Below are 8,197 nucleotides of genomic sequence, written 5' to 3' on the forward strand. Positions count from 1 at the left end.
CCTCTTAACATAAACTCAGGAGTGGTTGAAAGGGGCTTGTTATGAATATCAGCACACATTTATCACTCATCACTTAGGAAATTCCAAGGGTTTTAGAACCTCTCCTCCAGAAATGTAGGACAAGGACCAAGTATATATTTCTTATTATAAATCACAATATCACACACATTTGCTTGTTTTCTATTGTAAGTGGTTATCAGTGGTAAAAAAAAAAATAGACTCTGTATTTTGGAATAATTTTAGATTTACAGAAAAGTTTCACAGATAGTAGTCTCCATACACTCTTCACCCAGCTTCCCCAACATTACATATTCAACAGTACATTTGTCAAAAACAAGAAATGAATGTCATTGCAATGCACTAACTACAGGCTTTACTCAGATTTCACCAGTTTTTCTAATATTCTTTTCCTATTCCAGGATACATTTAGTCACTTTATCTTCTAATCTCTTCCAGTCTGTAGCAGGTTCTCAGTGTCGTTCTTTATGACTGACATGCGAATGGTACTGGTCAGGTATTCCATAGAATGACCTTCATTTGGTGCTTGACTTACATTTTCTAATAATTAGACGGCAGGGTGCAGGGGGCACAACAGGGAAATGCCCCTCTCATCATATTATATGATGAGGTACATAACATGACTTCATCACTGACTAAGGTGGGTCCACCAGGTTTCTCCACTTAAAGTTACCATTTTTCCCTTTCCATACTCAGTCTGTTGGAAGCAAGTCACTAAGTCCAGGCCCTACTCAAAGGAAGGAGAATTAAGCTCCATTTCCTGGAGAGGAGATTGGCTACATACATTATTCAGAACTAGAGGCCTAGTGCATGACATTCATGCACCGGTTGGGGAGGTCCCTCATCCTGGCCTGGGCCCTCTCGCAGTCTGGAACCCTTCATGGGATGTCCAACTGCCGGCTTAGGCCCTTGGGGAGTGGGCCTAAGCCTGCAGTTGGACATCCCTCTTGCAGTCCAGGACCCCTCCTCCTTACCGCCCTCCTGCTTGCTGCTCCTTAGTGCTGCTGCAGAGGCGGAAGAGGCTCCCTCCACCGCAGCTGCGCTTGCCAGCCATGAGCCCGGCTTCTGGCTGAGTGGCGCTCCCCCTGTGGGAGTGCACTGACCACCAGGGGGCAGCTCCTGCATTGAGTGTCTGCCCCCTGGTGGTCAGTGCGCATCATAGTGACGAGTCATTCTGGTCGTTCCACTGTAATGGTTGCTTAGGCTTTTATTATTTAGATTCTTCTTCCTATATTTATTTATTCATATCAGTGACTACTCCTAGATATTTATTTTATTCTCTATACTACTAGTGGCCCGGTGCACAAACGTGTGCATGGGCAGGGATTCCCTCAGCCCAGCCTGCACCTTCTCCAATCGGGGACCCCTTGGGGGATGTCCGACCGCCGGTTTATAATTGCTCTTGCAATCTTGGACCACTGGCTCCTAACCACTCACCTGCCTGCCTGCCTGATTGTCCCTAACCTCTCTGCCTGCCTGCCTGATTGCCTCTAACCCTTCTGCCTGTCTGCCTGATCACCCCTAACAGCCTCTGCCTGCCAGCCTGATCGCCCCCAATTTCCCTCCCCTGCTGGCCTGATCTCACCCCCCAACTGCCCTCCCCTGCCAGCCAGGTTGCCCCTAACAGCCTCTGCCTTGGCTCCCACTATCATGGCTTTGTCCGGAAAAAAGTCAGACATCTGAAAGATGGCCGGTCAACCTGGTCTAATTAGCATATTACCCTTTTAGTAGTATAGATAGATTATATATGATAGGATTGCTTAAATGGGGGGGGAAATCTTTTTCATCAGGAGGATTTGCTTTTAGCAGACAAAAATACATAATCCTTATATCTGGACTGATAGCCAGCCATATGCACTATACTGCCAAACTGGTCATTAAAAAATTGAACCGCTTTCTTACACCTTACACCAAACAGCTGTTGCCCTTAAAACCCCTCCTCAGCCCCCACCTTAGGTTCTGCCTTTGCAGTTCACCCAGATTAGGTTCTGATTGGTCAGTTTCTATGCCAGTCAGTGTCAAAAGCTCCACCTCCTAGGCAGCCATTGGCTCCTGGCACTTCACCCAGATTTGGTTCTGATTGGTCGGTTTCTATGCCAGTCAGCATATCCAGGCCTATCTCTGGGCCTGATCAAAGAGGTGGGGCTGATCGCCAGCCCCAGTGGAGGCCTGAGAGAAAGAGAGGTGTGGCTGCTGGCCAGGCCCCAACAGAAAGAGAGTGGCAAGGGCTGATCAACAGCTGCCACGGAGGCTACAGATCAGACCCTGATCCTCTCTCCAGGCCTCTGTTTGGGCCTGATCTGCAGCACCCTCGGCAGTCAGTCCTGGGACATGGTGCTGCAGTGGTGGGCAGTCAGTTGAGCCATCGGTCATTTTGGATATTACGACCCTGGGTTTTTATATATTAGGATAGTTATTCATTTTGCCCAAGTTCTGAAATTAGCCAGTTTTCCATGGCATCCAGCTTTTCTTTATTGTAGAATCTATAATAATAAAAGTGTAATATGCTAATTAGGCCGATAGCCGAACGACCTTCCGGACGTCATTCCAGATGTCCTTCCAGGTGAGGCCACCATAGCGGGGGCCAAGGCAGAGGTGGTTATGGTCAATCAGGCAGGCAGGCGAGTGGTTAGGGGTGATCAGGCAGGCAAGCAAAGTAGTTAGGGGCAATCAGGAAGGCAGGTGAGCAGTTAGGGGTGATCAGGCAGGCAGGTGAGCAGTTAGGGGCTATCAGGCAGGCAGGTGAGTGGTTAGGGGTGATCAGGCAGGCAGGCAGAGTGAATAGAGTGATCAGGCAGGCAGACGAGCAGTTAGAGGCAAGCAGGCAGGCAGGTGAGTGATTGGGGTGATCAGGCAGGCAGGCAAGCAGTTAGAGGCAATCAGGCAGGCAGGCAAGCAGTTATGGGTGATCAGGCAGGCAGGCGAGCAGTTAGGGGTGATCAGGCAGGCAGGCAGAGGTGGTTAGGGGCAATCAGGCAGGCAGATGAGTGGTTAGGGGTGATCAGGTAGGCAGGAGAGTGGTTTGGGGCCATCAGGCACGCAGACAGGTGAGTGATTAGTAGCCACCAGTCTCGGATTGCGAGAGGGGTACTCGACTGGCACCTGCAGCAGGATCGGGCCTAAACTGGCAGTTGGACATCCTTCGAGGGGGTCCAGATTGCGAGAGGGTGCAGGCCAAGCTGAGGGATGCCCCCCTCCCCATGCATGAATTTCATGCACCGGGCCTCTAGTACTGCTATAAGTACGATCTGGGTACTGAGTGTGTCCATGATTACTGAGTGTCATATCTTCCAGGAACTCTCAGAAGATAGTTAAAAAATAAATTGATATATATCAACCCATGTATACAAATATACCTATATTATTTCTTTAATATATCAAAGATAGGAGATAGACATGTATATCTCTATTTGACAAGTATAAGATATATCTATCAAAGACAGAGAAATAAATATATGTGTGTGTATGTATGTATGCATATGTGTATCTATCTGAAAATAGAGATAGATAGGTAATAGATAGATAATCTGTGACTCTAATCCAGCATCACAGGTTCATTCTGGCTTCCTTTTTTTCTTATTTGTAACTTCTTCCTTTGATAGTGTGAAATCTGGCTCCCATTATCCATAATTTATTTACTCATTCATTTAAACCTAGTATACATGTAAATTAGTTTCAAAATTGCTAACTCCTACCTTTGTGAGAATGAATTTACTAACTACACTGTAGTGTTGGTACAGATTTTTTCATCTTTAGATTTAAATATCCAGTCAAAGCACTATTGTCTAAAGTTACCTAGATCAGTGATTCTTTCGCCATTCCCTTCAATGAGGTTATATTATACATTTGTAATACAATTAATTTTTTTTTGTCACAGTCTGCATTCCATCCTGGGATCCCTCAACATCCTGGTTGATTTTTTTTTAAATTTGCATACAGCAAAGTTTATTATCTGAGGTGCACAGTTCTATGGGTTTTGACAAATTGATAGAGACATGTTTTCACTACCACAGTAATATTAAGAACAGTTCTATTGATCTAAAATTTCCCTTGTGAAATCCCTTTGTCGTCAACTCCTCCATTAGCCTCTGACAATCACTGATCTGTTTCCATCCTATAGTTTTGCTTTTTTCATAACATCATATAAATGGAATCTCATAATATGTAGTATTTTGGGTTGCTTCATTTTCTTAGAATATGCATTTGAAATTCATCCATGTTGTGGAAATCAATAGCTTATTTAGTTTATTGCTGAGTAGTATTCCATTGAATGGATATATCACAGTTTTGTTTATACATTCTCTTGTTAAAAGACATCTAGTTGCCTCTAGTTTTTAATGATTATGAATCAAGTTGCTATAGACATTGGATACCTCATTTTTGTGTAAACATAATATTTATTTTTTTAACCTTTTTAAAATGTTTTATAATTATTTATTTATTTATTTTTACTTGAATTTATTGGGATGCCATTGATTAATAAAATTATATAGGTTTCAGGTGTACAATTCTATAATACAACATCTGTATATTGTATCATGTGTTCACTACCCAAAGTCAAGTTTCCTTCTATCACCATTTATCCTCACTTTACCCTCCCCACCCTCCCCCCACTCCCCTTTCCCTCTGGTAATCTCCATACTGTTGTCTGTCTATGTGGTGTGTTGCTCTTTTGCTTAATCTCTTCACCTTTTTCACCCAACCCTCCTACTCTCTCCCATCTGACAGCTGTCAGTCTATTCTCTATATCTGTGAGTCTATTTCTATTTTGCTCATTGGTTTATTTTGTTCATTAGATTCAACATTTAAGTGAAATCATATGGTAATTGTCTTTTTCTGACTGGCTTATTTCACTTAGCATAACACTCTCCAGGTCCATCCATGCTGTTGCAAAAGGTAAGACTTCCTTCTTTTTTACAGCCAAGTAGTATGCCACTATATAAATGTACCATAGCTTTTTTTATCCACTCATCTACTGATGGGCACTTGGGCTGCTCCCAAATCTTGGCTATTGTAAATAATGCTGCAATGAACAGAAGGGTGCATATATTCTTTTCAGGTTTCTTCAGATATATTCCTAGAAGTAGAATCACTGGGTCATAAGGCAGTTCCATTTTTAATTTTTTGAGGTACTGGTAACTCCATACTGCTTTCCACAGTGGCTATACCAGTCTGTATTCCCACCAACAGCGCAAGAGGTTTCCCTTTTCTCCACATCCTTATCAACACTTATTGTTTGTTGATTTATTGATGTTAGCCATTTTGGCAGGTGTGAGGTAATATCTCATTGTGGCTTTAATTTTCATTTCTCTGATGATTAGTGATGTTGAGCATCTTTTCATATGTCTATTGGCCATCTATACGTCCTCTTTGGAAAAGTGTTTATTCAGGTCCTTTGCCCATTTTTAATTGGTTTGTTTGTTTTTTGGTGTTGAGTTTTTAAGTTCTTTATAAAGTTTGCATCAGATGTATCATTGGCTAATATGTTCCCCCAGTCACTGAGCCAAAGTCTACATTAGTTGTAAACTGGCAAAAATATTTTCAGCCCTGGCCAGTGTGGCTCAATTGGTTGAGCATCATCCCATGCACTGAGAAGTTGCCAGTTCCATTCCTGGTCAGGGCACATACCTGGGTTGTGGGCTTGATCTCCAGTAAGGGGCATGCAGGAGGCAGTCAATCAATGCTTCTCTCTCTCTCTCTCTCCCTCTTCCTTCCTCTCTCTCTAAAATCAATGAAAACATATTTAAAAATATTTTCAAGGCCTGAATTGGACAATTGCAAGGGTGTAAGTCTTAGAAACGGTAAGATTTCTCCCTTCCTATTCTCTTTCTACCCTTGATCTCTCCCTCGAGATGTCAAAGGCCCCATCTACATACACTTTAGTTTATTTCTTCCCAGCTTTTCCATACTCTGCCCCACCAGGGATGGCCACTAGGTGCTCACATGTTCTCACCAGCTACTCCTCTCTGGGACCCCTCTGCTTTTCCCCAGTTCCTCATGTCCCAACTTCTGGAGTCCTGTACTTAGACACTTAGCAAGAGAAAGGGAAAGCAATGCCACCTTTATTGGCATTGTGGGGGTGGACCTGTCTTAGCACAGAAGATCCAGGGGTGGGCAAACTTTTTGACTCGAGGGCCACAATGGGTTCTTAAACTGGACCGGAGGGCCGGAACAAAAGCATGGATGGAGTGTTTGTGTGAACTAATATAAATTCAAAGTTAAGGAGCGGAGGGGAGAGCAAGAGAACTGGATAGAACAGCCGGATCCAGCCCGCGGGCTGTAGTTTGCCCACGGCTGAGTCTCTAGACCCATCCTATTCTCTTTGTCTGTCTTTTTCTTCATCCTTCACCAGCCCTCCCTCAGGCTCGCCGAACCCTTGGCTGTGCTGGTGCAGAACAAGTGGCACCCAACGCGGTGCTGAGTTCGGCCCAAGTGGCACTCAATGTGGGCCTGAGTATGAGGGAACTGCAATTGTCAGGTGAAAGGACGCTCCAGTGAAGCATGTGCAGAAAGCAAAAAGGAAGGTAAGGAGCGCAGTTTAGTACTAGCTAGGTGTAAAACATTGGAAATTCAGGATCGCAGGGAAAGAATGTATGCGTATCCATGCTTAAGGCTATGCTCCAAGCAAGGGGCTGTTCTGTGAGGTATGAACAGCTTTTCAATTTTTTTGATTTTGTGAGTAAAACCTGCCCATGGTTTTCTGAGGAAGAAAAGGAAAATATAGAGGCATGGGAGAAGGTAGGAAAACAACGCGATCATTATATAGCTGAAGGTCCAGAGGAAATGCCTGCCTCTACTTTCAGTCTGTGGTCCCTGATTTGGGACTGCCTAGAGCCCACTCCAGAAAGGGAGTGGAGGAATGTGGCAGGGAAATGCAAATCTTGGCCAAATTGGGTGTTAGTGGCCAAATTGGGTGTTAGTTATTACTTCGGAAAGTGAAAAAGAAAGAAAAAATTTAAGATATGTCTTTAAAAGAAATTCAGCCAGATATGTTGCTGAAACTTCCCCCGAAGTAAGCAGGATGTGGGGGAAGGGAGATGCGTGGCGATCCAATATGGAAGCCCACTCTCCCAGTATGCTAATTTAAAGCTTCCTTTCTCGCCATGAAAAAGTCTTAAAAATTTAGAAATGTATCTGGAATTTCTGTGCTCCTGGGGAGAGAACCTAGCTGTAAGACAGAATGCGCACATGGTCCGATTTCGGACATTTAGATTATCTTCAGCTGGAATCTCTCTGCAAAAGCTATAGAAAATGAGAAACCCAGAACTGGTTCTTTTTCCTAAGAAAAATGGCGAAAAAGTCTTCTCGAAAGAAATTCAAGCTAATTCCAGCAACAGGATTCACATTTCCATAATAATAGTTTTTAAAATGCTAATGAACCTTGTTAAAAAAGTTAACTTTTAAGGCCTTCAAGAAAACCAGTAAATTCTCTATTACAGAATTTATCCAAAGTAAATGCCTTAAAATAATTGAAATTGGATTTGAATCTCAAAAAATTGCTGAAATATAGATAAAAAATGTATTAATTATAAAGATCTAAATAGCCCAGGTAACTGGCTATGCCCTTTGATTAATGCAGGAAGGGGTAGACACCCTTCCCCCAGAAGACAGGTAATCTAGTTTCCTGCCAGGGACCATCTTTGAAAAATGTGGTAATTTACATTCGAATAAACCAAACCTGGTTTTCCAGAACCACTGGCAAATAAAAATTGAAGCTTAAATTTGTCTCATAAAAAACCTAGAGGACAGAATTGAAGCTATTAATTGATTATGTCTTGTATTTTTCTTAGAAATGTAAAGTGTTATTAATCTAGGAAATGCTAAATATATGTGACCTGCCAGCTTTAAAAGTTCAAAGTGCAAATTAAATTGGGAGAAATTATATAGTTGTGGTAATTAAATGCCTAAAGTATAAGAACTTATTTTTGAGAAAATAAAATGTTGTGTTTTCTCTAATAATTAGGAATTCAAAATAAGTTGCTTATTAGTCTAATTAAAAAAGAGGATTAATTCTGTGATCCCAACCAAAATTTTTCTATGCAAAAACTAGTTTAAAATCTAATTGATATCTTAAGATAATTATAAAAAGTATTATAATCTTTAAATCATATATGGATATATATATATATATATATATATATATATATATATATATATATATATATATTTGATGGTTTTT

The sequence above is a fragment of the Plecotus auritus genome, assembly GCF_963455305.1.
Source record: "Plecotus auritus genome assembly, chromosome: 1".
Taxonomy (NCBI): domain Eukaryota; kingdom Metazoa; phylum Chordata; class Mammalia; order Chiroptera; family Vespertilionidae; genus Plecotus; species Plecotus auritus.